Source organism: Heteronotia binoei, chromosome 7 (genome assembly GCF_032191835.1).
Source record: "Heteronotia binoei isolate CCM8104 ecotype False Entrance Well chromosome 7, APGP_CSIRO_Hbin_v1, whole genome shotgun sequence".
Taxonomy (NCBI): domain Eukaryota; kingdom Metazoa; phylum Chordata; class Lepidosauria; order Squamata; family Gekkonidae; genus Heteronotia; species Heteronotia binoei.
In genome coordinates, this window is record NC_083229.1 from 61,621,432 (window position 1) to 61,627,431 (window position 6,000).

A 6,000-nucleotide genomic window follows, 5' to 3' on the forward strand; every position below is an offset into this window, starting at 1 on the left:
CAAAGACAAAGTAGAATGAGTTGCCTAGTGTATATAACAATCTCTAGTAATGCAAAGGAAACTCTCCATGGATTGCTACTTTTCTTTTGTCCATTGTCCGTTTGAAACTACTTTAAAACCAAGTCCTGAGTACTAGCCAAAAGTGATCTGGAGAAACTCATCCGATTTACTGTCAACGCAATAAATCTTGAGCTTAACACCGCCACCCTAAGAGCTGCCCCCCCCCAGTCAGTTTCAGGGGGTTCCTCATAGTACAGAAGGGTGTCCCCCTTATGTAATCCTACCAGGGAAAAATGAATGCAATATAATGATGGCTGCTTCTTCTCCCTGAGACTCGCCAACAGCCTCCACTCCCCACCCCCCTCATGCGCCCCCCCCCTTTCACTTCTCCTGTGTCCGCTTCTATATTCTGCACCCACCCACCATAGCCCAGGCAGAAACAAAATCCCTGGCCAGCCTCATTTCCCTGTATGAATCAATCCTAAACACATACACTCCCTGACCGCCTGGCCTCAAACCACCTTTTCCGCTCACCCTCAAAATGGCCTTGGTTTCGGGAAGGGAGGGGGGGAAACTACGTCCACTAGGGAGACTTCTCAGCGACCCGCTCCCGATCAGTGAAGAGACACAGATAGAGAGAAGCTCGCAGGCGAAAGGCGACCGGGGGGGGGGGGGGTGTACAAAAAGGGAAGCTGACTTGGTCCGCGGGGTTAAGTCTCTATTATTTTACTGCTGCTACCGCCGCCAACCCAGTACGCTTAGGTAGCGTCTCTCTCCCCTCTTCCTCCACCACCACCCTTTCTTCTTGGGCTGTTGGGAAACAGTCGGGAGCACCCCTCCCCCCAGCACACCCGGTCCCCTGCGTGTGACTCCCGTTTCACTCCCACCATCAGCCTCCTCGCTCCTCTTCAGCGAAGACAAATAACCCCAGCGCAACCTCGTGCCTCTCTTTCTCTCCCCCCCCCCACCTCTTATTTCCTCGGGTTCTTTCTCTCCTTGCCCCACAGTACCACCCCACCGGCTCCGTCTGTCCGCACGGTGCCCCCGGGTCAGGCTCGCAAGAGATAGGGTGGGGGCGGCCCCCGCACTTTGTTAGTGCTTGTTGTGCTGCCAGGGCCGGGAGCGCTCAGCGTGGCCAGCAGGGCGGAGGGAGAGCGCTCCCGGGAAGCCGCTCAGCCCTCGCCTCAGCCCCCCCCCCCCCCCCAACGCACACATCGCCCACCCTGCCGCCTCCTTTCCTCTCCCCCCCCCCGACTTTCCCCCAACTTTTCTTCCATTTTAATCACCCTGCAAACTTGCGCTCGAGGAAAGGCGGCGGGAGGGGACGGTCAAGAAACACAACAGCCGCCAGACTCGCTCCTGCTCCCGCTCTCCGGTGTGTTCGCCCCCCCCCCCCGCTTTACATCCTGAGAAGCTCCTCAAAGGGGGTGGGGGGGCACATGGGCTGAGCAAACAGCCCGGCGGGGAGCTTCAAGCGCACACCCGGACTCGACTTCTCTTCCCTTCCCCCCCCCGACCGACCTGCTGTGGGGCCCGACCAAATGGGCAGCCGCTCCGTGCCCGGCGCGCCGCTGCCCTCTAGGCTGTGTTCGAGCTGACTCTTAAGGGCGCGGGTCACCCACCGGGTCAGGACCGGCTCAGCAGCGTCCTCCGGCGTTTGAGGGAAGTGGAATGGGGGGAGGGAGGTTAAAAAGACCGACGGAGCCTCTTCCTCCCTCACAAACACACACACACGCAGAGCCACACATACGCGCGCACGCACCGGGAGTTGGTTTCGGCCCGACGGTCAAAGCGAAGGCAGGCGAAGATCCCCAGACCAGGGCCGGCGAAGGAAGGGAGGGGGGTCGCTGAGGGTCTTGGGGTCTCCGCCGGGTTCCGGCTCCGCTTCACTCCTTTGTGTAATTTCACTCGATTCAAGTTTAATCCGATAGTTCCCGAGCGCGTCCGCAAAAGCCGAGCGACACAACCAGCCAGCCAGGCGGCTGCCGCTGCTGCTACCGCCCCCTGCCTGTCCGCTCGTCCGCCCCCGTCGCTCGCTCGCTCCCTCCCTCCGCCCGCCACGAGGCGCGTCCCCGACACCCCTCCCTCTTGTGAGCGAGCAGCAAAGTGTGAGAGAGGGAGAGCGCGAGCCCGCAGGCTCCGCCCACACAGTGCTACACGTCATTAACCCGTCTGGCATAATTTATGCAAGAATCCAGCCCTACTGAAAGGGCGAAGGGGGGAGGGGTGGAATGGGTCAGGTCACTAACCTTCCTCCCCTCCCACCGTCCCGCCAGGCGCAGCCTCCGCAACCCACGAGGAAATTGCCCCCTCCCGGGAGGGAGAGGAGGAAGAAAGGGTGGATGGGGGAGGGGGTGCCAAATGCTGACAGGGCGCTGAGGACAGAGACGCTCAGACAAGTCGCCACCCTTCCCTCCCCCCCTTTCTAATCTCCCCACCACCACCACCAAGCGACAACGGAAGGGGAGGCGGGCAAGACAAAAAGGTGGGGGAAGGCATGGAATGGTGTTCAATGTGTAGATATCGACATGCAGCTACTGAGGAGGCGCCCTGCCTCCTCCGTCTGTCCTCTGGACAAATGGCCGAGAATCCCAGCAAGAAAGGGTCGGTATTTACAGGAGCCCCTCATGGCCTCAAGCAGTAAAAGCTTAACCTGGCTACACAAAACAGTCAGTTACCTCAGGCACACTAAAACCCTGTCCCTCTGCTGCCATGCTGTAGAGTTGAGAGAAGTTCTCTATCATACAACTCATAAATACAATGGGAGAAAGAACACCTGCAAGCAAAAAACTTTAAAAGTACTTTTCGACTCAGATAGAGCCAGCATCTCTTGAGAAAATCTGTTTGAACAATGCCCACACAATTCTTTTCAAACATGTTTTCACATAAGGTTCACAAAATACAAGTAGTGTCAAGTTAAAACATGCAAAATGTATGCATGCACCCTTTTTCCAGCTACTTAACGACACTGAGCCTAGAATCTGCCATTAGTTGCTATTTCTCACTACATACACAATGGGGGAAAGGCTGTAATGTGAATTGTTTCTAGGAATGGCTCAAACTATAATACTAAAGGAAAGGAAAGGTCCCCTGTGCAAGCACCAGTCGTTTCTGACTCTGGGATGATGTTTTCATGGCAGACTTTTTACGGGGTGGTCTGCCATTGCCTTCCCCAGTCTTTTACACGTTCCCCCAGCAAGCTGGGTACGCATTTTACCAACCTCAGAAGGATGGACGGCTGAGTCAACCTTGGGCCGGCTACCTGAATCCAGTTTCCGCCGGAATCGAACTCAGGTTGTGAGCAGAGAGTTCAGACCACAGTACTGCTGCTTTACCACTCTGCACCACGGGGCCGCTCTATAATACTAAAATACATGGCCATAAAGTGAACATTAACTTTAGAATGAGTATCATGAGATTCCCCAACTGTTCATAGTGGAGTCATGCCCACAAATAAAGGGCAAGATTGGGCAGCGGATCACTAGTCTTACAATGAGAACAGTAACATTTACTATTTATTAATCTCAAGACAGCATTACTGATGTAACTAACATGAATTTGAGCAGACTTCAGACAATGGTAGAAGACAGGAGGGCCTGGCGTGACTTTGTCCTTGGGGTTGCAAAGAGTCAGACTCAACTGTGCGATTGGACAACAAATCTCAAGTAAACTATACTAACTATTAATATGAAAACAGGACCTCAGTCCTCATATCCATTGCTTTCCCTCAGGACTTCAGACCTCATATCCATTGCTTTCCCTCAGCCCTTCTAATGCTAAACCAAATGGCATTTCTCACATTCCCAATAATTTTGGTTCCTTGACAGTTTTAATTATTGTCCCAAACAGATACCTTGTATTATATGCAGTTGACAAGATCTCTCTGCTACACACTTATTAAGGGTATTAAGTTTTCAATAGGTAATGATAGTACTATAATTCAGTTGGCCCACACAGTTGGCCTACACTTAGACTTCATATTTCACCATGGCTAGCCTGCTGTAAATTCAAGTTTAAAATTTTACATTATAAGAACCATATCTGCACATGCGATCTCAATCATATACTTCATATTGGAGTAGAAAACCACCCCTTGGCCCTGACCTAGATAGCCCAGGCAAGCCCAATCTTGTCAGATCTCAGAAACTAAGCAGTCATCCCTGGGAGACCTCCAAGAAATACCAGGACTGGGAGGCAGAAGCAGAAATATAAGCCACCTCTCTAAATGTCAAAGACCCACTAGGGGTTGCCAGAAGTCAACCATAACTTCCAGGTATCTATGCACCCAAATAAGAAAATCACCCCAGGATCCATATTTAATAACTGACTTATTAGAATCCTATTTCTTCTATAAGCACACTTGGGAAACATCGATAGACTAGACATCTGCAACACTTTATGATGAGACAAAGGCCAATTCTGCACTAGACCTTTAATCCTGGTTCAGCCTTGTCCCCAAACTGATTTTCTACACTAAAATCACAGAATCACAAACTCATACAGTTGGTTTCTATGATTCCATGATTCAAGTGTAGAATGTCAAGTTTCGAGCCAGGACTAAACCAGGATTAAAGGAACTGGGCTAAAACACTTCTGTGTCACCTTTCCATCCATTTCTGGGTCGCCAAAGCAGAATAGGTGCTGTGTTTACTAATAAGTAATCTATATTAAGATTACAAACACATATTCTGAGATTTCTCTAGCCGATATCTAGAACAGGTTTCAGAACTATTTTAATGGTTATCGAAAAATCAAGAAGTTAATGAAGGTTAGTCAAAGTTAATCTAGTCAATATGTGGTTTCTAAGCTTTCCTCCCCATATTAAAAGAAAAGCTCTAAGAAGTACAGTACTGTGCTTCACAGTAATCAAACAAAATATATAATAAATAAATAAGTCTAGGACTAGGTCGCAATCTATATCTAACCTACATCAAAAATAGTGCAGAAAGAGATAAAGTATTACTGTTCCAAACTAGAAGACAAAATATAAGTTGAATGTAACATTGCTGGAACAATAGTTTTAAGTGATCTAAAGGAAGCAAAACATAATTTTAAAGAGAATATGTAGAGCCATGCCCTATCAATCTGTGCATCTCAAATATTTGGAAGCCTCTATTAAACAGGTAAATAAATGATCATCAGGAAATAAACAAGCCGGAATTATCAAGGTTTTATGAAAAAACCATAAATGTAAACTAGCTTTCTGAGCTGATGCTGAAACATAAACCCTTGGATCTTATGAACAAGTTCCCTGCATTACAGATAATCTCTGTCACAGAGCATGCTTCCTCTTCCACAAGATAACAGATTTCAATAGGTCCTTGTGCAAACAGAAGTTTTGGTGGAATAAAAACATGCTGCATGGAAGGGACTATGTAGCATAGAAGAACCTTGTTCATAGGATCCAAGCCTGTATTCCTAGTTTACCGGTAGTCCAAATATTAAAGCTCTTGTGCCTTAATTCATCTAGCATTCCAAGACTGCGTCTTCTCAGATTCTACTATCAAATGTCACTATCTGCTATGACACAGATTTCAAAGAACTTTATATTACAATATGAATTTGGAACACCAATATGAATTTAGAAACGTGAGAACAGCCAAAAGCTTCTTTAACCATACAGGAAAAATAGAATCACATCTATGAGCAAAGAATAGCACCTTTCTTGTTGGACCAGTATAGTACCCACATGAAACACATGCCACAACAACCAAAAAGCTGAAGTTTTTACACACAAGAAGAAATAGCCTGTTGATTCTTTGGAACACCAAGGTCCATACGCCTTTCAGACAGTCTCTAGTATTATTAGCCATGTCGAGTATAAAAGTCCAAAATATATTCCTTCTCTTACATAAAGCCAGCTCCTAAATCTGTGATAAGTAGGAGAGAGTTTGGAATAGTGATGAGCAGCTGGACCAAACATCACCAAATATTAATTTGGGCAGAATAATGTAATATATAAATTACATGATCATAGGAGGGAAAGGCAAGGAAATTCAC

General features: G+C 48.2%; 1 protein-coding gene across 11 annotated transcripts in view; it reads right to left on the reverse strand.

The window, feature by feature from the left end:
- The window catches only part of LOC132575187 (chromodomain-helicase-DNA-binding protein 7), a 316,612-nt gene extending 314,530 nt beyond the window's left edge, over nt 1–2,082 (reverse strand). For 3 of the 11 annotated variants that reach the window (XM_060243730.1, XM_060243727.1, XM_060243725.1), the window contains exon 1: nt 1,763–2,030. The gene's annotated coding sequence lies outside the window, so the exon portion shown is untranslated. Of the gene's footprint in view, nt 1–534; nt 566–1,286; nt 1,463–1,521; nt 1,684–1,762 lie in introns of those variants that run through there. The other 8 variants (XM_060243729.1, XM_060243722.1, XM_060243719.1 and 5 more) reach the window with 7 other exon arrangements.
- Nucleotides 2,083–6,000: the final 3,918 nt, after the last annotated feature.